General features: G+C 55.7%; 1 pseudogene across 1 annotated transcript in view; it reads right to left on the reverse strand.

The window, feature by feature from the left end:
* The window catches only part of LOC309585716 (epidermal growth factor receptor kinase substrate 8-like protein 2), a 184,465-nt pseudogene that overhangs the window by 37,249 nt on the left and 119,891 nt on the right, over positions 1-27,325 (reverse strand). The gene's annotated exons all lie outside the window — the stretch shown is intronic.

Raw genomic sequence — 27,325 nt, forward strand, 5'->3', positions numbered from 1 at the left:
CAATCCAAAGAGATTTCTCTGACTCTGACCTTTCATTTGAAGGCATCTCTGAGGGCATTGCTTGGCATTTCATTGTTGTGGGGGAAGCTTGCCTTGGCTTTAACACTGCTGAGGGATGATGGCCTCAGGCTGGAAGGGAAGGCATTTTGGGTGGCTGGGACATAGCTGGCAGGTGTGTGGGAGGTCAGCACTGGGAATTGCTGTCTGAGCCCCTCTGCAAACAGCCCATGCTGACATTCCCCAGTGCCAGCTGTTCCTTGGGGCATTTTTGGGGTGTCAGTGGGGTCTGTCGGGACTGAAGCATCTCTGGGTGCCTGTTCAGAGCAGCCCCTGGCCGAGGGGCCGCGGGCAGCCCTTTATCCATGTCCATCCCAGCGCTGCCCGGGCAGCCCAGTGCCCGTTCCTGGGATGTGTGTTTGGCACACTGCGTGCCACAGGCAGGACACTGCAGGCACAGCTCCTCTCTGCAAATCCAAAGCACAAGAGCTGCTGCTTCCCTTCCTGGGCCTCCTGGCCTTCTCCTTCCCCCCATTCCCTGCCAGCTGGGACACACGGAAGGAGCACCAAGGAACACTCCTGGCAGTGAGCAGGAGTTGCTGAGAGCTCTGTGCAGCTCTGGGCCAGAAAAGCTGGCCCGGCCTCAGCAGCCCCTGGGATTTTGGGCTGTGAACACTCACCTGTGGGAAAGGCCCCTCTGCAGGCAGGAGCAGCCCTGACCCTCTCCAGAAGAGCTTTGGCCATGGACCAAGTGAACCCTCAGGACTTGCCTTGCTCATTTCTCCCTGGAAAGGGCCATGGAACAAGCACCTTTACAGCTGTTGGGTAAATCCTGGAAAGGGCAGGAAATCAGGGTTATGGGAAGAGTTCAGTGCTGTCACACAACTGCTCACCTGTGTTGTTGCATGATCAGGTGCTGGCCATGGAGCTCTGCCCTATGGCAATTACAGGGGCTGGTGTGGCAAGCAGCATTAGCATAAAAGAAGGAGTTGTATTTGCATAGGAATGATCTTGCTGGCACTTGGCATTCCTATCCCAGGCAGGACATTGCCAGGAGCTGAGATTGGCTTGGCTGGAGCAGGGTGCTGAGAGTGCCCAGGTGTGGGTTCAGTGGCCAGAGGAGCCATTCACATAAGGGTTCGACTTGGTGGTCCTTGTGTAGCCATTGCCACTCAGGATCTCCTGTGCTCTGGAAATAAAGAGGAAACATTTTTCCCTGGCCTTTTAAAGCCAGAGGTTTTTGCAGTGGAGCGTGCAAGCCTCAGAGAAAGCGGGGGGGAGGAAGGAGAGCATCAGGTGTCAAGCGGCAGTTGTGGGATGAGCGGCTCAAGCAGCAGCGAGCCCCGGCGAGGCCCCGGTCCCGCAGCGGGCGCAGTCAGAGCAGGAGCGGCAGCAGCGGCCTCGGCGCCAGCGGCCGGGCCGGGGGAGCGGCTCGTCCCGCTGCAGCCGCGCTGGTTGGGCGGGGCCGCGGCGGGCGGGAGGCCCCCGGGGGAGCGGCCCGGGGCAGGGGGAGGCGGGCGCTGCCGTGCGCAGGGGGTGCGGCGGCCTCGGCAGTGCCGGGGCTGGGGGAGCTCCGCGTCCCCGCGGGGGCTGCGGGCGGGGCCGGGCCGGGAGCGCCGGCGCTCCGGTTGCGCCAGGGGGCGCCCCACAGGGCGGGCGGCGCTGAGGGAGCGGCGGCCTCGGGGGGTGCCGGGGCGGGCACGGGCGGTCCCCGCGGCCCGGCCGCTTCCAGGCGCGATCCAGCGCCTGCTGCGGGGAAGCGCCGCCCTCCCGGCGGGCCCGGCACCGGCACGGCCCCGGCTCCCCACGGCCGCAGCGGGAGCGTAGCCGGAGCTCCGGCGGGAGCCCAGCCCCGCGCTGGCCGCAGCCGGAGCGGCAGCGCCGGGCTCGGCGCCAGCGCCAATCCCGGAGCGGCACTTGCCAGCCGCGGCGATCCCGAAGCCTAATGCCATCCCCCATCCCACCTCAGTTCTCCGAGCCCGGCAGCCGCACCCCGCCCGCCGAGAGACAAGCGGCTCGGCCCGGGACCCCCAGCAGACACCGACAGGACCCAGCCCCGAATCCCAGGGCCCGGGTCCCGTTCCCACCTCAGCGCCTCAGGCTCGGCGCAGCGCCGGGAGCAGCCCCCGGTGCCGGGCTCCGCACAGCGCTCCGAACGACGGTCCCGCCACAGCCCGGGAGGAGCAGGATGAGCATCCACCGCACAAAGCGGAGCGGGCGCGGATCCGCCAGCATTTACGGGCGCGGGCGGGGCGGGGCGGGCCTGGCACAGGTGTGAAGGGCGGGGTCCGCACAGGTGCGCGGGGCCCCAGAGCGGCTGCGCGGGGCGGGGCCGAGGGGATTTAAGCCTCGGGAATCGGCGCCGCCGCCATTTGCTCCCTCGGCGCTCGGTGGGAACGGTTGTGGCCGGACCGGGCTCTAGATCTCTGTATTTCCATATTTCTATGTCTCTGTAGTTCTTTTCCTTTATATTTGTGTTAGTTTGTCTTCTTCTAACCCTTCTCCGTTCTCCCCTCTCTGCCTCCCCTCCCCCACCCCCTACACCCCCCCCCCCTACCCCCCCCCCTCTCCCCCCTAGCCCTCCCCTCCCTACCCCCCCGGCCCGGTCCCCCCCATCCCCCTTCCCTGTCCCCCTACACACCCCAACCCTGCCCTACCCCTCCACCCTCTCTCCCCTTCTCCACCGTTCCTTCGCCCCCATCCCGGGTCCCCCCTGCCCCCTCACCCTGCTCCCCTTCCCCTCCCAGTTCCCCCCACCTGCCCTCAATCCTCCCCCTCCGTCTCCCACCTTTCCTTCCCCCTCCACCTCCCCCTGTTCCTCTTCCCTCGTTTCCCCTCTGCACCTTGACCCCCCACTTGTGCTCCGTCCTCGTCTTCCCCCCGCCTCCTTTCCTGTCCCCCCATCCCACCTCTCCCTGCACACCCCGAACCCCCCACCTGCGCTCCTTCTTTGACCCCGTCTGCTCCCTTATTCCCATCCTCTGTCCCGTCTTTCCCCCGCAGCCGCGGGGCACGGGGCGCCGGAGAATAAAGCCCAGAGGGCCGGAGCCCGGCGCCCCTGCCCTCGCTGGAGCCCCACACGGGCCGGGCCCGCTCGGCGGGTCCCCCGTGCAGTACAAAAACAGCGCCGGGGCTCCGGCTTTCCACACATCACACTGGGGATCCCCTCCTCAGGAGGGGTTCCCGGGGGGGTGGTGGGTTTCGGGGAGGGTGGTGGGTTGGGGTGGGCCCCCTCCTCAGGAGGGGGTCCCGGGGGGGTGGGTGGGTTTCAGGGAGGGTGGTGGGTTGGGGTGGGCCCCCTCCGGAGGAGGGGGTCCCGGGAGGGGGTTAGGGTGGGCCCCCTCCGGAGGAGGGGGTCGGGGGGAGGGGGCGGAGGGGGGACTTTCCCCCCCTCCAGTCCCCGCCCCCTCTCCCGGACCCCCTCCTCCGGACGGGGCTCACCCCAGCCCCCTCCCCGGGACCCCCTCCTCCGGACCGGGGCCTCGGGGGGGGGGGAAGCAGAGAGGGGTCACGTCACTCTGTGGCATGAACAGACATAGAGACCACAGGCCAAACCAACAGCCCCTCCTCCCTCCCCCCGGGGCCCCGGTCCGGAGGAGGGGGTCCGGGAGAGGGGGCGGGGACTGGAGGGGGGGAAAGTCCCCCCTCCGCCCCACCCCCCTCCCCCGGACCCCCTCCTCCGGAGGGGGCCCATCCCACCCACCCCCCCGGGACCCCCTCCTAAGGAGGGGGCCCACCCCGACCCCAACCCACCCCCCTCCCCGAAACCCACCACCCCCCCGGGAACCCCTCCTGAGGAGGGGGCCCACCCCAACACACCACCCTCCCCAAAACCCACCACCCCCCCCGGGAACCCCTCCTGAGGAGGGGATCCCCAGTGTGATGTGTGGAAAGCCGGAGCCCCGGCGCTGTTTTTGTACTGCACGGGGGACCCGCCGAGCGGGTCCCCCGTGCGAGGCTCCAGCGAGGGCAGGGGCGCCGGGCTCCGGCCCTCTGGGCTTTATTCTCCGGCGCCCCGTGCCCCGCGGCTGCGGGGGAAAGAGGGAACGGGGAGGGATGAGATGGGGTAGGGAGAGGAGTCGGGGTGGGTTGGGGAGAACGAGGGGGGAAGGGAAAGGTCGGGTGAGGGAGAGGGATGATGGTCAGAGGAGGAGGAAGAGAGGGGAGTCGGGTTGGGGAGCGGGGTACGGAGAGGGGAGAAAGGAGGGGTGGGGGAGAAAGGAGGCGGGGGGGGTCGGGGATGCACAGGGGAGCAGGGAGAGAGGGTGGGGGGGCGCTGGGGAGAGGGCAGGCAGGGGGCTGGGAGAGACAGGGAGGGTGTGGGGGAGAGAGAAAGAAACTGGGGGGGGTAGGAAAGAGGTGATAAGCGGGGGAAGAAGGAGGAGGATAAGGGCAGGAGAAACAGGGGGAAGAAAGACGGGGAAGAAAGAGGGGGAGCGGGGGCCTCTCCCGGGCCACGCCGGGGGAGCCCGGCCCGGCCGCAGCCTCCCCGAGCTCTGAGGGAGCAAATGGCGGCAGGGGCGATTTCGGGGGCTTAAATCACCTCGGCCCCGCCCTGCGCGGCCGCCCTGAAACCCCGCGCACCTGTGCGGACCCGGCCCCGCGCACCTGAGCCAGGCCCGGCCCCGCCCCTGAAGCCGCCCCCGGCCCCGCCCGGCCCCGCTCGGCCCCGCCCCAGAGCCCCGGCCCCGCCCGGCCCCGGGGCCCGCCCTGCCCGGCACGGGGGCGGCTCCATCGCTCGGGGCCCCGCCCCTCTCTCCCGGGCCGGGCCCGCCCCGCGCACCGGGGCCGCACCGGGGCCGCTCCCGGGACCCTCCCCTCCGCTGACAGACACCGCCCCGCTCGCTCCCGCTCCTTGCCACGCTCGGCAGTCACCGAGGCCGCCGCCCTCTCGGCTCAGCCGGCACCGGAAGGCAGCAGCTCCGCCCAGCTCAGCCCGGGGGCAGGCACAGAGCACAGGGAAAAGCCGGCTCCGGGCGCTCTGCAGCTCCTGCAGCCCGAGCGTCTCGGCTCCTGGGGCCAGGCGCTTGCTGCTTTCCTTCCTACAGAAAAACGCCGGCTCCTTATTCTCAAAACCTGCTGATCTCTATTCCCAGCTTCTTATATTGCTGTATGCGACAGAGTAGACAGAGAGGGCTGGCTCATTTCAAAATGAATTTACATCTACATCAGTAGCATTTGCCTATAGATGTAAAAATGAAGAACATAACACGTTTTAGTATTCTGCACACATCCCTCCCTGGGAGGAATGGTAAAAAGTTAAAAACAAATGAAATTTTAAAAGTAGAAAGTTAGAAACAAAGTTACAACGGCAGAAATTTAGAAACAAACAAAGAGGTAAAATACAAGAAACAAACAAATTTCTAAAGGGAGAAAGTTGAAAACAAACAAAGTTAGAAACAAACAAACAAAAAAATTAGAAACAAACAAAATTAGAAAGGTAGAAATTTAGAAACAAAGTCAGAAAGGCAAGTGTTGAGCCTTTGACAGGGTACCCCTCCTTCTTGGACCAGGGTGAAAGAGCAGAGGAGGCTGCTGTTCTGCTAAGTTCTTTATTTCACGGTCTCACAGCTGTCTTGAAGGCAGAGTTCGAATGGGGTTACATGATAAAGCCAAGCAGCAGCAGCAGGCAAAACCAGCTTCTTCTATATGCTCCATACACTCTATTTTTTCTTACAGAAGTGTGGATTCTATTTGTTCATTGACCAGTAAGATTAACACACGATTCTAGTTTTCCTTAAACCCATCCTGGTCTAATTCTAACAGTCGTAAGCCTCACACAAGTGTCACCTGCCCTTGTTCCATAAGGAATCCCTCTACAGACAGGGAGTTGTCACCGGCCCCGTGCTCATGGGCTGCAGGGGACACCTGCACTGAGGAGGAAATGGAAATGGGAAAGAGGGAAATGCAACCTGGTGGGACGCACCTCTGGCACCACATTTCCTCTTCTTCCTGCTGTCCTGGAAAGCCCCAAGTAAATCCAGTCCCTCAGACCCTGCATCCCTGAACACCAGGAGAGCCGGTGTTTTACCCAGATCCCAGTGCCCTGCACGGCTGCGCTGACACGAGCGCAGGCCGACCGCTCCGCCCAGCACCATCCCTCATTCTCCTCCCACGGCTCCCCAAGCGGCCCCAAACCACCCCAGCGTGTCTGTGCCGGGGCCAGGGCCTGCCCCGAGCCCGACCAGAGGCTGTCACCCGGCCCTGCACCAGCTCCCACCCCTGGCAGAGCTGGGAATGCACTGAGAGCTCGGCTCCCCGGGCTCCCCAGCACCCAAACCGGTCCTCAGACACACAAAAATGCCCAACCTGCCCCTCTGGGCGCAGCCAAACACCACAATTCCACCATCCCCAAGCAACTCTGGCACTTGCCTCTTCACCTCCGCCCATTTCCAGTAGCCGGGGCTAGGACCGGGCTGTCAGAAATAGCATTCCCTAGGCAGTTCATCCCAGCACAGAGGAGAAGAGGAGCCTGTCCCTGACCCACACCATGGGCAGGACAAGGGGGGCCCTAGCTGGCTTTGCCTACTCCAGCACCAAAGCTCTTGGTCCCAAAGATGGGGCGAGTTCAGTGGTTTTTCCTGTCCTGAAAGAGAGCAGAAAAGGGAAGTTAATCCCACTGTGGAATCCAAGACTCCTGCATTTCCTATTTCTGCTCTGATTGCTCACCGTGGAGTTTTAGCCATGGAAAAAAAAGGAGAATGACACCATATCAAATAAAAAGTTGATTAATCCACGTAGGGGCTGTGGAGAGGATACAAAGGAGCTTTTCCATGATTTTGGGGCTTGAAGAGGGACTGAATTTCCCTCAAAGCTGGGATGGGCCTGAGGATAATAAAGCAAAGGAGCAGCTTCATCTCTCCCTGGCAGAGAGCTCGGGGCTCCATTATGGATACAAATCAATCCCAGCAGGATTTCAAAGGGTTTCTTTAGGATGTCAGGTCCCTCTTTATCAGATCCCTGCTGGGATTCAGGGCCTGCCTGGTCACGGGGTGCTTTGATAAGGGCTGGATTTAAATCCCAGATCTGAGAACAGACATGAAAGGTCCCTGGGTTTCTAGGGGGTTGAAAAACTCAAGCTGGATTCGCTGCAGAGCTGAAAAATCAGGGTAAGAGAGAGCAAGGAGTGGCCAGCAGGCCCAGGCTCCTGATCACGCCCCTGGGATCCATGGGATCCATAGGATCCACGGCCTCTGGCACACTGCTCCAGCACCCTGCAGGGTGACTGACAGCCGGGCAGGGGAAGGAGCCACCAGCAGCTCTGCCATGTGCACCATCATTCACCTTGCACGTGGCCTAAACAGCTACCAAGCACTGATGGACTGACTGAGCCGAAAATATCAGAGAGATCTCAGTTTGCACTCCAAATTCCCTGCAGCCTGTTCCCTTCCTGATCCATCCCTTGAAGCAGCAAGAGTGGAATTCCTTCCGTCGTTGCTCTTTCCCTCCTGTTTTCCACTCAACAAGAAAAAGAGCAGCCACGTGAACAGGAGTAAAAGCCCCAAACCCACAAAAAAGCACATTCTCAGCATCACTAATCCCTGCCAAACTGCCAGGAACCTTCCAAAACTACATCCAAGCTTGGAAACAGGGATCCAGTTGTTTGTTTAAGCAGCTATTGATCCAGTCTCTTCCAGCTAATTAAACTATTCACTATTTAAACTCATTAAGCTGCTCATCCTGCTCCTGGCAGCCAGAGGCAAAGAAGAAATCGTGTCTAGATTAAATGGTGATGGTGAATGTGCCCATCCCAGTCCTTGGAGAGGTTGGAATTGCATCCCTGTTCCTCTGCTCTCTTTTCCTTCCTTTTTCTTGGAGTGATTCCCACCCGGATTCCTCAGCTCCAGCTCTCTGAGCAGCCTCAGGGGGAGCATTTCATCCCCTTGGAGCCAACTCCATTTGTTGCATCCTTCATGCCTCAACCACCCCTAAAAGCAGGCAAGTGCTGATGGGCAGTGCAGCTGCTTCCACTTGGGAATGTTTCCAGTGGAACAGGGAGGGAATTCTGAGAAGCTTCCACCCACTGCACGTTATTGCTGGATAAAAGGTGAGGCAGCAAAGGATCAACAAAGGGAGATTTCAGCAAGACAAAGTCCAGACAGAGAGGCTGCAAGTGTGGCTGGGGCTGCTAAACTGGGAAAACTGCAAGGTCAGGCTGTGGGAACATGGATTATACTGAGGTCTGGAACTGGTGTTGGGAAGAGAGGGAGAAGGAGAAGGAGAAGGAGAAGGAGAAGGAGAAGGAGGAGAAGGAGGAGAAGGAGGAGAAGGAGGAGAAGGAGGAGAAGGAGGAGAAGGAGGAGAAGGAGGAGAAGGAGGAGAAGGAGGAGAAGGAGGAGAAGGAGGAGAAGGAGGAGAAGGGGAAGGAAAAGGAGGAGAAGGAGGAGAAGGAGGAGAAGGAGAAGGAGAAGGAGAAGGAGAAGGAGGAGAAGGAGGAGAAGGAGGAGAAGGAGGAGAAGGAGGAGAAGGAGGAGAAGGAGGAGAAGGAGGAGAAGGAGGAGAAGGGCCCGAAGTAACTGCACAGTGAATTTCCTTACCATGAGCCAGGCTCATTCCCTGAGCTGACCAATATCTCCGAGCTCCCCTTCATGGCACAGCCCTGCCAGTAAAGAACAGAAGTTCCTGCTGCTCCCACTGGAATTCTGTAGCGTGCCTGGCATTCCATACGTTATGCTGCCTGAGAATTCCTGCAGCCGTCCTCGGGAAGAGCAGTTCACTGCCACAGGAGGAACAAGAGGAAAGCAGCTGCCACTCTCGGGTTCTGTGCCCTGTAAAAAGTAAAAGCAGATAAAGATCAAAGCTCCATAAAGCTGGAACCATCTCCAACCTCGGGACAGCACTTCTGTGGGAAAAGCGTAGATGGGCAATTAGGAAGGAGATCATCATGCAAATGGGCAAGGGGGGGGAATTAAATTCTGCTGCTTTCTGATTGAGGCCTGCTTCAATTTGCAGCCTTTATAATATCAGTTTAATGGGACTTTTTGTGCTTTAAAGAGGTTTTTATTAGCTGGGGGTTGTCCCTGCCTGGACTGAGGCACAGCACAATGAGTCTCCTGCCTCCTGAAGCCGTGTCGTTATCCCAGCATCTGAAATTAAAAACCAGCACTCTGGGAAACCTCTCTACTCTGAGGAGAAGTGTGAGGAGCGTTTGGGTCTGTGGAAAGCCTGGAACAGCTCTGAGAGACACCAAACATCCTGTGGATCCCAATAAACAGCAAAACATTCCAGCAGCTCCTTCCAACACCGCCCTTGTAGGGAACTCTGTCACCCCAGTGGGTATTTGTGGGAGTAAGGAAGAAATCCCACTAATGACCTCAGTGTGAACACCTCTGGTTCGTCTGGGGATAAATCTCCTTTATCCTTCTGGGAGAATAAAGGAATCCAATGCTGCCTTAATCCCCTGCTCCTCGGAGTCTGCATTTCCAGAATCCATCTCCTGGCCCAGCATGGGAAGGGTTGTCCAGCGCTGGAACAGCTGCCCAGGGCAGTGGTGGAGTCACCAACCCTGGAAGTGCTCATAAAATACATGGATATGGCACTTGAGTGTTCATAAAATACCTGGGTAAATACATGGGTAAATATAGGGATAAATTCATGGGTAAATACGTGGATAAAAATATGGATAAATGTATATGGATAAACATATATGGATAATCCATGGATAAATATAGGGATAAATATGTAGGGATAAATATGTATGGATAAATACAGACCTTGCTTCCCTGAACACCAGGAGAGCCGGTGTTTTACCCAGATCCCAGTGCCCTGCACGGCTGCGCTGACACGAGCACAGGCCGATCGCTCTGCCCAGCACCATCCCTCATTCTCCTCCCACGGCTCCCCAAGCGGCCCCAAACCACCCCAGCGTGTCTGTGCCGGGGCCAGGGCCTGCCCCGAGCCCGACCAGAGGCTGTCACCCAGCCCTGCACCAGCTCCCACCCCCGGGTGAGCTGGGAATGCACTGAGAGCTCGGCTCCCCGGGCTCCCCAGCACCCAAAACGGTCCTCAGACACACAGAAATGCCCAACCTGCCCCTCTGGGCACAGCCAAACACCACAATTCCATCATCCCCAAGCAACTCTGGCACTTGCCTCTTCACCTCCGCCCATTTCCAGTAGCCGGGGCTAGGACCGGGCTGTCAGTAATAGCATTCCCTAGGCAGTTCATCCCAGCACAGAGGAGAAGAGGAGCCTGTCCCTGACCCACACCATGGGCAGGACAAGGGGGGCCCTAGCTGGCTTTGCCTACTCCAGCACCAAAGCTCTTGGTCCCAAAGATGGGGCGAGTTCAGTGGTTTTTCCTGTCCTGAAAGAGAGCAGAAAAGGGAAGTTAATCCCACTGTGGAATCCAAGACTCCTGCATTTCCTATTTCTGCTCTGATTGCTCACCGTGGAGTTTTAGCTATGGAAAAAAAAAGGAGAATGACACCATAGCAAATAAAAAGTGCCCTTTTCCAGCATTTTTATTCCAGGCATTAAAAGGATGCTCATTTCTCTTCTAGCATTGTTTCCCTCATTTTAGGAGAACCGTTTTCATCCCAGGCCCCACTCGTCAGTTGTTCGATCCTCTGGCACTGGATTTGGACAAAAGAAGGGACGCACCTGGACTGCAGGAAATCACTGAGAGAAACCCTTCCAAAACGTGACAGAGAAAAACAACAGGAGATGCAGGAAGACACATCCCTCATTTGCACGTCTGGAACGCTTTTCTAAAGACTTCTCTGCATCTGGATGCTCTTTGCTCTTGGCTTTCTTCACAGGAATGCATTTGCTGCTAAACACGTCTCAGACCCTTACCTGATCGGGATAAGGTGGGATGGAGATGAAGACTCCCACAGGGAATAGCCAGGGAGATGCAGGGCCTGGGAACATCAAGGACGGAGAAGAGAAGGAACAGGGATTGTTTTTCTTGTCTCGAGCCAGCAGTGCTGTGAGCTTGGAGAACACACGGCACCGCAGGGATCCAGGGCAGGAGCGGGATAACTGCGGGATAAGGGGAATCTGCTCCCACTCCAGGGCTGTGCCAGTGAAGGAGGGGAATTTTTTAGTGCCTTCATTACACACAAAAACCAAACCCAGCACCACCGAGCTGGACTTTCGTGAGCCGCAAAACAAAGCGGCCCCTGGCCTTTGGGGGAACACAACCTCACCGAGTCACGGAGCCAGGGCATGACACTTGGGAATGATCCTTGCTGCTGCCTGCAGGCAAATCGGATGAGGGAGCCACAGGAGCTGCGGGGTTTCCTGCTCTTCCTGCAACGCCATCGGTCCAGACCAGGAGACCTTTCCTGGAACAGATCTTCCCTGTAAAGGGAGCTACACCAAAGCTCAAGCCCTCATTTAGAGACCCTTGGAAAAGCAAAGGTGAGAGGGGATTACCTGGAGCCCCAGGGGACCGAGGCGCAGGCGATGAAGAAGCAGACAGCAAAGTGCTTCCACTGCTTCTCACTCCAGCAAAGGGAACATCCCTGGAATTTCATGGCCAGCGTCGCTCCCAAACCCCACAGGTGAACCCACACGTACTCCAGGACTGATCTCCTTCAAACTTCCAGCAGCACAGACTCACCGGGAGGAACTGCGATCCAAGGACACACATCAGCAACCGTCTTCCCGCTTGCCCCTCTCTCCACATTTTCCCTTTCCAGCGGGATGCAGGTGCCACCCCCCAGAGGCAGGAAAACTGCCTTGCAATCCGCTACAAAACCTGCCTGGAAAGCCCAGGATGCCCGGAGCCAGCAGCCGTTTCTCCTGGAGCTCCTGCTGACAGGCATTTGAAGCCTGCTGTGCCTCACAGCTGCTTTTCTGCCAAGGGCATTCCCATCTTTTCTTTTTTAGCCCAAAGAAAGGTTTGCAAAGCTGAGTTTTGTGAGAAGCGCTTCATATTTGGATCATTCTTAACTTGGAGTTTCCCTTGGCACCAAAATCAGGGGCTCACCTTTTGCTTGGAGCTTGGCTGAAGTCCTCAGCAATGCCAGGGAATGTGGCCATTGGAGGCTTTGGGCAGATTTGGCTCATCTGCCTTTTTAGGCCTTGTTTCTTTCTCTCAGCCTTCCCACTGGATTGTGGCCTCCGAGGAATACGTAAAATCCCATTCCATTCCTATTCTTTCGGACAATTTTTTGTACCGTCCCTGTACAAAACGAGGCCCCCTGTTCGGATGCTTTTCCCCACCGTTCCCCGGCACTTTTATCTGCCGGTGCATTCCCTGCGTTGCTTGGGCTCTTCCCAGCTCTCTGAGCTCCTTCACAAGGCAGCAGATCGATTTGGCCCAGGAACTAAACCCTCCCGAGGAATTGTCTGATGCCATCTCCGCATTTGACACCTGATCCTTGTGCTCAAAGGATCCCTCTTTCTTCCCTTCAGCCAATTCCAAGGCTCGCTGCCCCCAGCTGCGATCAGGCCCCAGCCTGATCCCTGCAGTCTTCCCTGCCGGGATCCTGCTCAGGAATCCCTGGGCTACAAATGTAAGAATTCATTCTTCCCACCCCTGCCCAGTTCCAAAGGATTTGGTGTCTGCCTTACCCGGCTGGAGCCTGCTTCCAACTCTGTTCTTGCTGCTTCTGCTGCTTTCCAGTTCCCAGGAATTCCACCGACGGAGCGACAGCGTTTTCCAGCTCCGCCAGGATTCCCTCTGCTGCGTTTGGGTGCTGGAAGGATATCAAAACCAGGCTCTCTGGGGCTTTACTATCAGGAAATTACATCCCCGGATTTGTTCATTTCCAAATATTATCTCTTCCCAACAAAGCACTGGGCATCCAAGGAATACAGAAAGTGATGGGCTGACCACTGCTTACTCCTCTGGAATGTCAGAGCTTGGAAAAAAAGGGCACTTGAGGCTTCTCCTGGTGCTGCCCGTGAGGTGTATTCTACTTGAGAGCCCCTTCCCGTGTCTTTCCCTGTATCCACCAAAAAATCCACCCCTTCATTCCCCAGCTGCTTGCTTCCTCCCTCTTTTCCTGTATCCAACAGAATTTTAACAGGTCAATAGTCCCCTCTGCAAGAGCACCTTTCATTCCAAACCTAAGAACAAACGAATCACTTCCCTTCCACCGTCCTTATTAGGATTCCACTGAGAGCAGTGGATGGAAAATGATCCTCTCCTGGTCCCTGCTGGATTCCCGGAGCAGGGATCCTTTCCCTCTTTCCCCCCACCACGGTGCCCTCCTCCCCCTCCCGCCCCACCCCACACCCTTTTCAGGCTTTGTTCCACAGCTTTTGCCTCCAGGCCTCAGATCCTTTCGTTCTCCACGAGCTCCCAGCAGCTCCACAGCCTTCCCGCTCCCATCCTGACCATTTCTCCGGGAATGGAGCTCCGCATTTCAATTGCCTTCTCTTTTCTCTGACAATTCCTACCAATCCAGAAGACCTAAAGCTGACACAAGGAACACTCGGTGCCCACAAATCCAAACCCAGACCCGGCCATCCCCAAACCAGCAACTCCCGGACAATTTGCGTTCATTCCAACCTAACACTGAGGACTCACCCAACCCTTCAAAATTCCCAAGAAATATCCTGTTGCCTTCACAGCTCCCAGGGGATTCTGCTTCGTGCTCACACGAAGGATTTGGGACTTCCCTGAAAAAACCCGTGCAGGGCACGCTGGAATCCCCGATCCCGTGAATCCGGGGAGCGTTAAAAGCTCGGTCCAGCCTGGGCCCCCGGAAATTTTTGCCAAGTATCCCCCAAGTCCTCGGGATAACAGAACTCTCTGGTACTGCATTTTTGGCGTTGTAAAGCCTGGAATTCCTTTATTCCTAGTGCTGGGCTCTGCATATGGCTGAGAAAATCCCGGCCTCCACACAGACCCAGATTCCAAACTTTTTGATACATTTCAGCAAGCCGAGAAATTCACCTTCCCTACTTCTTCTTAAGGGCATCCTTCTCTTCCCTTACCCGGCGTGCTCTCTCCCACTGGGGGTGGGTTTTCCCCTTCCCATGCTAATTAGTCCCTACTTCTAGGAGGTTTAGGTAACCTTTCTTCCCTGGGACGGATTTCTTAACACAGCTACCGAGGCTTTGGGAGTCTCCTTTATCTTCTACTTTCTGGATCCATAAATGCCACAATCCAGACGCCCAAATTCAACAAGACATCCTTTCTACCTAAAAACACACACTCTCAACTCTTAGATCTTTTAAAGTTTTACCCCCGCAAAATTCCCCTATTTTTCCACCACTGAATTCCTCAGTCCTGCTACCAAGGATTTCTTGAATACCACGGGGCTTTTCTCAAGATTTACCCCCACGACCTTCCCTACGTGCCCACTGCTCATCACCTCATTTTTCCCTCAATGTGGTCGTTCTCCACCCCAGAGAGTTTGTCAAGTGTTGCCTCCAAAATGTTCCCCATCTCTCCACTACTCAGTTCCCCATTTTGCCTCCAAAATATTCAATCTGTCCCCTCCACATTGCATCCACTTTTACCCCCAGCGTTTTACTTCCTCTACAATATTGATTCAACTTTTTCCACCCCAAAAATGTCCATTCTCTCCCTTAAACAGCACCTCAGCTTTTCCCTCAAAAATGCTCCAGAGGGAAACTCAGATTCAGCCCCCAAACTCCCATTTGCCTACACAAACAGTTCTTGTGGCCCCTCTCAATTCCCCCAGGCTTTCAGCTCAAGGAAGAACTGGAAGCCTATTCCCTCATCTCCACCCTTGTTTTGCTTTCCTGGAAAACCTTGCGATCCCACACTTTCTCCAAGAGATCTGCTGGGACTACTGGAAGGTTTGCTCTCTCAGAGCGCCAGGGGGCTTTACAGCACTTGTTCCTCTGCATCTTTACCCTTTTATCAGCTTTCCCCTGGAACGGTGTTGTGGGAGAAGCTTGGAACTACCAGAAATGGATTGTGTTCACATTTTTTCCCCACCAGTTTTTATCTGGTTTCAAATTCCTGGAATTACCCTCAAATGTGCCCTAGAACACTGCTGTGAAAGGATCAATGAGAAGAACAGCCGGAAAGCAGAAAACCACCTCCAGCAGCAGCCACAATGATCCCATTTCTCTTCTTACCTGGTCCTGCCAGAGCTCCCAACAGCCATTCCCATTCCAAAACAAGAGCTATGGAAGACATTCCTGCTGTCCGTGAGGGTGAGGCGGCAGTTCTGGATGTTCTTCGCTGTGCAATCAGACAACAAACAGAGTGTAAATGATCCTGGTGGTCCCTTCCACGCCAAACCAGCCCGTGATTCCATGCGTGGATCAGCACCTGTCCCAGCTCCATTCCAGAAACCTCCTCCCACTAACCCAGAACTTTCCTTTTTCTGCTCAACATCAGGGGTTTGCTGCCGAGTGCCCCGGGCAGGGGACGCCTCAGCCTTCCCTGGGACCGCAGCATTCCCTGGGCTGCCTCAGCATCCCCTGCGCTGCTGTTCCACGCCCATCCCGTGGTCCAGCGCCTGCGCGGGCTGCAGTGCCGGGCTCTCCCCACGAGGCGGCAGCACCGGGAGCGAGCAGCCCCGGCCGGTCCCGCTGTCTCGGGGCAGCTGCGCCTTTAACCCGCCCTGAGCCGGCGGGGCCGTGAATACAGCGGGCACAAACCCCACCGCTGCCCTTTATTTCACCCTCAGAGGCACAGGATCGCAGCATTTCCTGGGCTGCAAGGGACCCACAGGGAGCATCGAGTCCAAATCCTGGCCCTGCACCCCAAGAATCCCACCCTGTGCCCGAGAGCCTTGTTCAGACCCAAACTCTTCCCCCAAGATCCTGAAAACACAGCGGGGCTGTGGGAGAAGGATGACCACGGAGGATTTTTTTATACAGATCTCCTTGCACGATCGTTAAATAATATTATTAGACAGTCCAGGAACGCATCCCTGTGCCGGGACAGCCACCCCTGTGCCGGAACACTCATCCCTGGGCCGGAATACCGATCCCCCGCGGCCCCCACCGTCCGCTCGGGGCTGTCCCCGTTCCCCGCTCACCTCCGAGCCCGGAGCACCCGCCCCGGTGCCCCCGGCCCGGCAGCGCTGCTCCCCGGGCTCCCCGCCATCGGCGCTCCTGGCGAAGAAGGGCGGAAGTCACCGATACGGCACCGATGTGGCTATTCGACCTTCTCAAGATGGCGGCCGGAAGGACCCCCCCCCCCCCCCCGCCCCGGTCCGTCTATTCGACTGCCTGAATGCTCCCGCCTGCCCCAGGCGCCGCTGACCCCACAGTCGGTGTCCGCGTAGCGGGAAACGCCTCAGAAAATTGCGCGCAAGCGCTGGGCTGGCGTCGGCGTCGGCGTCGCGTTCAGGCAGCCGAATAGACGCAGCTTGGGGGGGGGGGGGGGGGGGGGGGCCTTCCCTGCCGCCATATTGAGAAGGTCAGAAAACAGTGCACACGACCGCCATCTTTAGTGTGGCAGTGACGACACTTCCGCCCTTCGCCGCCATCTTGGGTGCTGGCAGAAGCCACTTCCGGTCGAGCCGCCATCTTTAGTGTGGTACACTTAGGGCCCCCGCCGCCCCTCACAAGGGCTTCTGTCTAGTCGGCTGCCTGAATCCGGCCCGGACTCCGACGCCGGCCCCGCGCTTTCCGCGCGATTTTCCGCCGTGCTTCCCGGTGCGAGGACACGGCTGGCGGGGTCAGCCGCGCCGGAGGCGGCCGACGGCTCCGCGACCGGCGGCAGGCATCGGCAGGGACACCTCTCGCAGGGGGCCTACTGCGTCCGCCATCTTGAGTGTGGCGGAAGTGTAAACCACCCTCTGCAAGGTCCTGGCAGATAATAAAATAATAAAATAAAATAAATACTATAATATTCTAATAAAAACGTCACTTAACGCCGTCCCGAGAGCGCGGAACTGCGCCTTCCTTTCCGAGCCGCCTCCTTGAGAGCGACACGCGGGCGGCTCGATTCCGACCGTGCCCGCCCGGTGCCTCCCGCCCGGGTCGCGCTGCGACCGCGCCTCTGCTGCCCGGCAAAACCGGCCCCGCCGGGCCGCCCCCCGCGCTGTCATTCCCCGCGGTCACCGCCCCGCACGGCGCCCGGCCCTTTCCATAGCTGTGGCCCCGCTCGTGCACGGCCGTGTCCCTTGGCGCTCCGAACCGCCCTTCGCCCCTCCCCTCCGCTGACAGACCCGGCCCCGCTCGCTCCCGCTCCTTGCCACGCTCGGCAGCCACCGAGGCCGCCGCCCTCTCGGCTCAGCCGCCACCGGGCGGCAGCAGCGCCGGGGCGCCGTGTCGGGGGCGGCAGTGCCGCCGTGTCGGGGGCGGCAGTGTCGCGCTCTCGCCACCAGGCGGCAGCAGCGCCGCCCAGCTCAGCCCGGGGGCAGGCACAGAGCACAGGGAAAAGCCGGCTCCGGGCGCTCTGCAGCTCCTGCAGCCCGAGCGTCTCGGCTCCTGGGGCCAGGCGCTTGCTGCTTTCCTTCCTACAGAAAAACGCCGGCTCGTTATTCTCAAAACCTGCGGATCTCTATTCCCAGCTTCTTATATTGCTGTATGCGACAGAGTAGACAGAGAGGGCTGGCTTATTTCAAAATGAATTTACATCTAAATCAGTAGCATTTGCCTATAGACGTAAAAGTGAAGAACTTAACAGGTTTTAGTATTCTGCACACAGCCCTCGCTGGGAGGAATGGTAAAAAGTTAAAAACAAATGAAATTTTAAAAGTAGAAAGTTAGAAACAAAGTTACAACGGCAGAAATTTAGAAACAAACAAAGAGGTAAAATACAAGAAACAAACAAATTTCTAAAGGGAGAAAGTTGAAAACAAACAAAGTTAGAAACAAACAAACAAAAAAATTAGAAACAAACAAAATTAGAAAGGTAGAAATTTAGAAACAAAGTCAGAAAGGCAAGTGTTGAGCCTTTGACAGGGTACCCCTCCTTCTCGGACCAGGGTGAAAGAGCAGAGGAGGCTGCTGTTCTGCTAAGTTCTTTATTTCACGGTCTCACAGCTGTCTTGAAGGCAGAGTTCGAATGGGGTTACATGATACAGCCAAGCAGCAGCAGCAGGCAAAACCAGCTTCTTCTATATGCTCCATACACTCTATTTTTTCTTACAGAAGTGTGGATTCCATTTGTTCATTGACCAGTAAGATTAACACACGATTCTAGTTTTCCTTAAACCCATCCTGGTCTAATTCTAACAGTCGTAAGCCTCACACAAGTGTCATCTGCCCTTGTTCCATAAGGAATCCCTCTACAGACAGGGAGTTGTCACCGGCCACGTGCTCATGGGCTGCAGGGGACACCCGCACTGAGGAGGAAATGGAAATGGGAAAGAGGGAACTGCAACCTGATGGGACGCACCTCTGGCACCACATTTCCTCTTCTTCCTGCTGTCCTGGAAAACCCCAAGTAAATCCGGTCCCTCAGACCTTGCATCCCTGAACACCAGGAGAGCTGGTGTTTTACCCAGATCCCAGTGCCCTGCACGGCTGCGCTGACACGAGCACAGGCCGATCGCTCTGCCCAGCACCATCCCTCATTTTCTTCCCATTGCTCCCCAAGCGGCCCCAAAGCACCCCAGCGTGTCTGTGCTGGGGCCAGGGCCTGCCCCGAGCCCGACCAGAGGCTGTCACCCAGCCCTGCACCAGCTCCCACCCCCGGGTGAGCTGGGAATGTACTGAGAGCTCGGCTCCCCGGGCTCCCCAGCACCCAAACCGGTCCTCAGACACACAGAAATGCCCAACCTGCCCCTCTGGGCACAGCCAAACACCACAATTCCATCATCCCCAAGCAACTCTGGCACTTGCCTCTTCACCTCCGCCCATTTCCAGTAGCCGGGGCTAGGACCGGGCTGTCAGTAATAGCATTCCCTAGGCAGTTCATCCCAGCACAGAGGAGAAGAGGAGCCTGTCCCTGACCCACACCATGGGCAGGACAAGGGGGGCCCTAGCTGGCTTTGCCTACTCCAGCACCAAAGCTCTTGGTCCCAAAGATGGGGCGAGTTCAGTGGTTTTTCCTGTCCTGAAAGAGAGCAGAAAAGGGAAGTTAATCCCACTGTGGAATCCAAGACTCCTGCATTTCCTATTTCTGCTCTGATTGCTCACCGTGGAGTTTTATCCATGGAAAAAAAAGGAGAATGACACCATATCAAATAAAAAGTTGATTAATCCACGTAGGGGCTGTGGAGAGGATACAAAGGAGCTTTTCCATGATTTTGGGGCTTGAAGAGGGACTGAATTTCCCTCAAAGCTGGGATGGGCCTGAGGATAATAAAGCAAAGGAGCAGCTTCATCTCTCCCTGGCAGAGAGCTCGGGGCTCCATTATGGATACAAATCAATCCCAGCAGGATTTCAAAGGGTTTCTTTAGGATGTCAGGTCCCTCTTTATCAGATCCCTGCTGGGATTCAGGGCCTGCCTGGTCACGGGGTGCTTTGATAAGGGCTGGATTTAAATCCCAGATCTGAGAACAGACATGAAAGGTCCCTGGGTTTCTAGGGGGTTGAAAAACTCAAGCTGGATTCGCTGCAGAGCTGAAAAATCAGGGTAAGAGAGAGCAAGGAGTGGCCAGCAGGCCCAGGCTCCTGATCACGCCCCTGGGATCCATGGGATCCATAGGATCCACGGCCTCTGGCACGCTGCTCCAGCACCCTGCAGGGTGACTGACAGCCGGGCAGGGGAAGGAGCCACCAGCAGCTCTGCCATGTGCACCATCATTCACCTTGCACGTGGCCTAAACAGCTACCAAGCACTGATGGACTGACTGAGCCGAAAATATCGGAGAGATCTCAGTTTGCACTCCAAATTCCCTGCAGCCTGTTCCCTTCCTGATCCATCCCTTGAAGCAGCAAGAGTGGAATTCCTTCCGTCGTTGCTCTTTCCCTCCTGTTTTCCACTCAACAAGAAAAAGAGCAGCCACGTGAACAGGAGTAAAAGCCCCAAACCCACAAAAAAGCACATTCTCAGCATCACTAATCCCTGCCAAACTGCCAGGAACCTTCCAAAACTACATCCAAGCTTGGAAACAGGGATCCAGTTGTTTGTTTAAGCAGCTATTGATCCAGTCTCTTCCAGCTAATTAAACTATTCACTATTTAAACTCATTAAACTGCTCATCCTGCTCATGGCAGCCAGAGGCAAAGAAGAAATCGTGTCTAGATTAAATGGTGATGGTGAATGTGCCCATCCCAGTCCTTGGAGAGGTTGGAATTGCATCCCTGTTCCTCTGCTCTCTTTTCCTTCCTTTTTCTTGGAGTGATTCCCACCCGGATTCCTCAGCTCCAGCTCTCTGAGCAGCCTCAGGGGGAGCATTTCATCCCCTTGGAGCCAACTCCATTTGTTGCATCCTTCATGCCTCAACCACCCCTAAAAGCAGGCAAGTGCTGATGGGCAGTGCAGCTGCTTCCACTTGGGAATGTTTCCAGTGGAACAGGGAGGGAATTCTGAGAAGCTTCCACCCACTGCACGTTATTGCTGGATAAAAGGTGAGGCAGCAAAGGATCAACAAAGGGAGATTTCAGCAAGACAAAGTCCAGACAGAGAGGCTGCAAGTGTGGCTGGGGCTGCTAAACTGGGAAAACTGCAAGGTCAGGCTGTGGGAACATGGATTATACTGAGGTCTGGAACTGGTGTTGGGAAGAGAGGGAGAAGGAGAAGGAGAAGGAGGAGAAGGAGGAGAAGGAGGAGAAGGAGGAGAAGGAGGAGAAGGAGGAGAAGGAGGAGAAGGAGGAGAAGGAGGAGAAGGAGGAGAAGGAGGAGAAGGAGGAGAAGGAGGAGAAGGAGGAGAAGGAGGAGAAGGAGGAGAAGGAGGAGAAGGAGGAGAAGGAGGAGAAGGAGGAGAAGGAGGAGAAGGAGGAGAAGGGCCCGAAGTAACTGCACAGTTAATTTCCTTACCATGAGCCAGGCTCATTCCCTGAGCTGACCAATATCTCCGAGCTCCCCTTCATGGCACAGCCCTGCCAGTAAAGAACAGAAGTTCCTGCTGCTCCCACTGGAATTCTGTAGCGTGCCTGGCATTCCATACGTTATGCTGCCTGAGAATTCCTGCAGCCGTCCTCGGGAAGAGCAGTTCACTGCCACAGGAGGAACAAGAGGAAAGCAGCTGCCACTCTCGGGTTCTGTGCCCTGTAAAAAGTAAAAGCAGATAAAGATCAAAGCTCCATAAAGCTGGAACCATCTCCAACCTCGGGACAGCACTTCTGTGGGAAAAGCGTAGATGGGCAATTAGGAAGGAGATCATCATGCAAATGGGCAAGGGGGGGGAATTAAATTCTGCTGCTTTCTGATTGAGGCCTGCTTCAATTTGCAGCCTTTATAATATCAGTTTAATGGGACTTTTTGTGCTTTAAAGAGGTTTTTATTAGCTGGGGGTTGTCCCTGCCTGGACTGAGGCACAGCACAATGAGTCTCCTGCCTCCTGAAGCCGTGTCGTTATCCCAGCATCTGAAATTAAAAACCAGCACTCTGGGAAACCTCTCTACTCTGAGGAGAAGTGTGAGGAGCGTTTGGGTCTGTGGAAAGCCTGGAACAGCTCTGAGAGACACCAAACATCCTGTGGATCCCAATAAACAGCAAAACATTCCAGCAGCTCCTTCCAACACCGCCCTTGTAGGGAACTCTGTCACCCCAGTGGGTATTTGTGGGAGTAAGGAAGAAATCCCACTAATGACCTCAGTGTGAACACCTCTGGTTCGTCTGGGGATAAATCTCCTTTATCCTTCTGGGAGAATAAAGGAATCCAATGCTGCCTTAATCCCCTGCTCCTCGGAGTCTGCATTTCCAGAATCCATCTCCTGGCCCAGCATGGGAAGGGTTGTCCAGCGCTGGAACAGCTGCCCAGGGCAGTGGTGGAGTCACCAACCCTGGAAGTGCTCATAAAATACATGGATATGGCACTTGAGTGTTCATAAAATACCTGGGTAAATACATGGGTAAATATAGGGATAAATTCATGGGTAAATACGTGGATAAAAATATGGATAAATGTATATGGATAAACATATATGGATAATCCATGGATAAATATAGGGATAAATATGTAGGGATAAATATGTATGGATAAATACAGACCTTGCTTCCCTGAACACCAGGAGAGCCGGTGTTTTACCCAGATCCCAGTGCCCTGCACGGCTGCGCTGACACGAGCACAGGCCGATCGCTCTGCCCAGCACCATCCCTCATTCTCCTCCCACGGCTCCCCAAGCGGCCCCAAAGCACCCCAGCGTGTCTGTGCCGGGGCCAGGGCCTGCCCCGAGCCCGACCAGAGGCTGTCACCCAGCCCTGCACCAGCTCCCACCCCCGGGTGAGCTGGGAATGCACTGAGAGCTCGGCTCCCCGGGCTCCCCAGCACCCAAACCGGTCCTCAGACACACAGAAATGCCCAACCTGCCCCTCTGGGCACAGCCAAACACCACAATTCCATCATCCCCAAGCAACTCTGGCACTTGCCTCTTCACCTCCGCCCATTTCCAGTAGCCGGGGCTAGGACCGGGCTGTCAGTAATAGCATTCCCTAGGCAGTTCATCCCAGCACAGAGGAGAAGAGGAGCCTGTCCCTGACCCACACCATGGGCAGGACAAGGGGGGCCCTAGCTGGCTTTGCCTACTCCAGCACCAAAGCTCTTGGTCCCAAAGATGGGGCGAGTTCAGTGGTTTTTCCTGTCCTGAAAGAGAGCAGAAAAGGGAAGTTAATCCCACTGTGGAATCCAAGACTCCTGCATTTCCTATTTCTGCTCTGATTGCTCACCGTGGAGTTTTAGCTATGGAAAAAAAAAGGAGAATGACACCATAGCAAATAAAAAGTGCCCTTTTCCAGCATTTTTATTCCAGGCATTAAAAGGATGCTCATTTCTCTTCTAGCATTGTTTCCCTCATTTTAGGAGAACCGTTTTCATCCCAGGCCCCACTCGTCAGTTGTTCGATCCTCTGGCACTGGATTTGGACAAAAGAAGGGACGCACCTGGACTGCAGGAAATCACTGAGAGAAACCCTTCCAAAACGTGACAGAGAAAAACAACAGGAGATGCAGGAAGACACATCCCTCATTTGCACGTCTGGAACGCTTTTCTAAAGACTTCTCTGCATCTGGATGCTCTTTGCTCTTGGCTTTCTTCACAGGAATGCATTTGCTGCTAAACACGTCTCAGACCCTTACCTGATCGGGATAAGGTGGGATGGAGATGAAGACTCCCACAGGGAATAGCCAGGGAGATGCAGGGCCTGGGAACATCAAGGACGGAGAAGAGAAGGAACAGGGATTGTTTTTCTTGTCTCGAGCCAGCAGTGCTGTGAGCTTGGAGAACACACGGCACCGCAGGGATCCAGGGCAGGAGCGGGATAACTGCGGGATAAGGGGAATCTGCTCCCACTCCAGGGCTGTGCCAGTGAAGGAGGGGAATTTTTTAGTGCCTTCATTACACACAAAAACCAAACCCAGCACCACCGAGCTGGACTTTCGTGAGCCGCAAAACAAAGCGGCCCCTGGCCTTTGGGGGAACACAACCTCACCGAGTCACGGAGCCAGGGCATGACACTTGGGAATGATCCTTGCTGCTGCCTGCAGGCAAATCGGATGAGGGAGCCACAGGAGCTGCGGGGTTTCCTGCTCTTCCTGCAACGCCATCGGTCCAGACCAGGAGACCTTTCCTGGAACAGATCTTCCCTGTAAAGGGAGCTACACCAAAGCTCAAGCCCTCATTTAGAGACCCTTGGAAAAGCAAAGGTGAGAGGGGATTACCTGGAGCCCCAGGGGACCGAGGCGCAGGCGATGAAGAAGCAGACAGCAAAGTGCTTCCACTGCTTCTCACTCCAGCAAAGGGAACATCCCTGGAATTTCATGGCCAGCGTCGCTCCCAAACCCCACAGGTGAACCCACACGTACTCCAGGACTGATCTCCTTCAAACTTCCAGCAGCACAGACTCACCGGGAGGAACTGCGATCCAAGGACACACATCAGCAACCGTCTTCCCGCTTGCCCCTCTCTCCACATTTTCCCTTTCCAGCGGGATGCAGGTGCCACCCCCCAGAGGCAGGAAAACTGCCTTGCAATCCGCTACAAAACCTGCCTGGAAAGCCCAGGATGCCCAGAGCCAGCAGCCGTTTCTCCTGGAGCTCCTGCTGACAGGCATTTGAAGCCTGCTGTGCCTCACAGCTGCTTTTCTGCCAAGGGCATTCCCATCTTTTCTTTTTTAGCCCAAAGAAAGGTTTGCAAAGCTGAGTTTTGTGAGAAGCGCTTCATATTTGGATCATTCTTAACTTGGAGTTTCCCTTGGCACCAAAATCAGGGGCTCACCTTTTGCTTGGAGCTTGGCTGAAGTCCTCAGCAATGCCAGGGAATGTGGCCATTGGAGGCTTTGGGCAGATTTGGCTCATCTGCCTTTTTAGGCCTTGTTTCTTTCTCTCAGCCTTCCCACTGGATTGTGGCCTCCGAGGAATACGTAAAATCCCATTCCATTCCTATTCTTTCGGACAATTTTTTGTACCGTCCCTGTACAAAACGAGGCCCCCTGTTCGGATGCTTTTCCCCACCGTTCCCCGGCACTTTTATCTGCCGGTGCATTCCCTGCGTTGCTTGGGCTCTTCCCAGCTCTCTGAGCTCCTTCACAAGGCAGCAGATCGATTTGGCCCAGGAACTAAACCCTCCCGAGGAATTGTCTGATGCCATCTCCGCATTTGACACCTGATCCTTGTGCTCAAAGGATCCCTCTTTCTTCCCTTCAGCCAATTCCAAGGCTCGCTGCCCCCAGCTGCGATCAGGCCCCAGCCTGATCCCTGCAGTCTTCCCTGCCGGGATCCTGCTCAGGAATCCCTGGGCTACAAATGTAAGAATTCATTCTTCCCACCCCTGCCCAGTTCCAAAGGATTTGGTGTCTGCCTTACCCGGCTGGAGCCTGCTTCCAACTCTGTTCTTGCTGCTTCTGCTGCTTTCCAGTTCCCAGGAATTCCACCGACGGAGCGACAGCGTTTTCCAGCTCCGCCAGGATTCCCTCTGCTGCGTTTGGGTGCTGGAAGGATATCAAAACCAGGCTCTCTGGGGCTTTACTATCAGGAAATTACATCCCCGGATTTGTTCATTTCCAAATATTATCTCTTCCCAACAAAGCACTGGGCATCCAAGGAATACAGAAAGTGATGGGCTGACCACTGCTTACTCCTCTGGAATGTCAGAGCTTGGAAAAAAAGGGCACTTGAGGCTTCTCCTGGTGCTGCCCGTGAGGTGTATTCTACTTGAGAGCCCCTTCCCGTGTCTTTCCCTGTATCCACCAAAAAATCCACCCCTTCATTCCCCAGCTGCTTGCTTCCTCCCTCTTTTCCTGTATCCAACAGAATTTTAACAGGTCAATAGTCCCCTCTGCAAGAGCACCTTTCATTCCAAACCTAAGAACAAACGAATCACTTCCCTTCCACCGTCCTTATTAGGATTCCACTGAGAGCAGTGGATGGAAAATGATCCTCTCCTGGTCCCTGCTGGATTCCCGGAGCAGGGATCCTTTCCCTCTTTCCCCCCACCACGGTGCCCTCCTCCCCCTCCCGCCCCACCCCACACCCTTTTCAGGCTTTGTTCCACAGCTTTTGCCTCCAGGCCTCAGATCCTTTCGTTCTCCACGAGCTCCCAGCAGCTCCACAGCCTTCCCGCTCCCATCCTGACCATTTCTCCGGGAATGGAGCTCCGCATTTCAATTGCCTTCTCTTTTCTCTGACAATTCCTACCAATCCAGAAGACCTAAAGCTGACACAAGGAACACTCGGTGCCCACAAATCCAAACCCAGACCCGGCCATCCCCAAACCAGCAACTCCCGGACAATTTGCGTTCATTCCAACCTAACACTGAGGACTCACCCAACCCTTCAAAATTCCCAAGAAATATCCTGTTGCCTTCACAGCTCCCAGGGGATTCTGCTTCGTGCTCACACGAAGGATTTGGGACTTCCCTGAAAAAACCCGTGCAGGGCACGCTGGAATCCCCGATCCCGTGAATCCGGGGAGCGTTAAAAGCTCGGTCCAGCCTGGGCCCCCGGAAATTTTTGCCAAGTATCCCCCAAGTCCTCGGGATAACAGAACTCTCTGGTACTGCATTTTTGGCGTTGTAAAGCCTGGAATTCCTTTATTCCTAGTGCTGGGCTCTGCATATGGCTGAGAAAATCCCGGCCTCCACACAGACCCAGATTCCAAACTTTTTGATACATTTCAGCAAGCCGAGAAATTCACCTTCCCTACTTCTTCTTAAGGGCATCCTTCTCTTCCCTTACCCGGCGTGCTCTCTCCCACTGGGGGTGGGTTTTCCCCTTCCCATGCTAATTAGTCCCTACTTCTAGGAGGTTTAGGTACCTTTCTTCCCCGGGACGGATTTCTTAACACAGCTACCGAGGCTTTGGGAGTCTCCTTTATCTTCTACTTTCTGGATCCATAAATGCCACAATCCAGACGCCCAACTTCAACAAGACATCCTTTCTACCTAAAAACACACACTCTCAACTCTTAGATCTTTTAAAGTTTTACCCCCGCAAAATTCCCCTATTTTTCCACCACTGAATTCCTCAGTCCTGCTACCAAGGATTTCTTGAATACCACGGGGCTTTTCTCAAGATTTACCCCCACGACCTTCCCTACGTACCCACTGCTCATCACCTCATTTTTCCCTCAATGTGGTCGTTCTCCACCCCAGAGAGTTTGTCAAGTGTTGCCTCCAAAATGTTCCCCATCTCTCCACTACTCAGTTCCCCATTTTGCCTCCAAAATATTCAATCTGTCCCCTCCACATTGCATCCACTTTTACCCCCAGCGTTTTACTTCCTCTACAATATTGATTCAACTTTTTCCACCCCAAAAATGTCCATTCTCTCCCTTAAACAGCACCTCAGCTTTTCCCTCAAAAATGCCCCAGAGGGAAACTCAGATTCAGCCCCCAAACTCCCATTTGCCTACACAAACAGTTCTTGTGGCCCCTCTCAATTCCCCCAGGCTTTCAGCTCAAGGAAGAACTGGAAGCCTATTCCCTCATCTCCACCCTTGTTTTGCTTTCCTGGAAAACCTTGCGATCCCACACTTTCTCCAAGAGATCTGCTGGGAGTACTGGAAGGTTTGCTCTCTCAGAGCGCCAGGGGGCTTTACAGCACTTGTTCCTCTGCATCTTTACCCTTTTATCAGCTTTCCCCTGGAACGGTGTTGTGGGAGAAGCTTGGAACTACCAGAAATGGATTGTGTTCACATTTTTGCCCCACCAGTTTTTATCTGGTTTCAAATTCCTGGAATTACCCTCAAATGTGCCCTAGAACACTGCTGTGAAAGGATCAATGAGAAGAACAGCCGGAAAGCAGAAAACCACCTCCAGCAGCAGCCACAATGATCCCATTTCTCTTCTTACCTGGTCCTGCCAGAGCTCCCAACAGCCATTCCCATTCCAAAACAAGAGCTATGGAAGACATTCCTGCTGTCCGTGAGGGTGAGGCGGCAGTTCTGGA

Source organism: Coloeus monedula, assembly GCF_965178545.1.
Source record: "Coloeus monedula genome assembly, contig: HAP1_SCAFFOLD_163, whole genome shotgun sequence".
Lineage (NCBI taxonomy): Eukaryota > Metazoa > Chordata > Aves > Passeriformes > Corvidae > Coloeus > Coloeus monedula.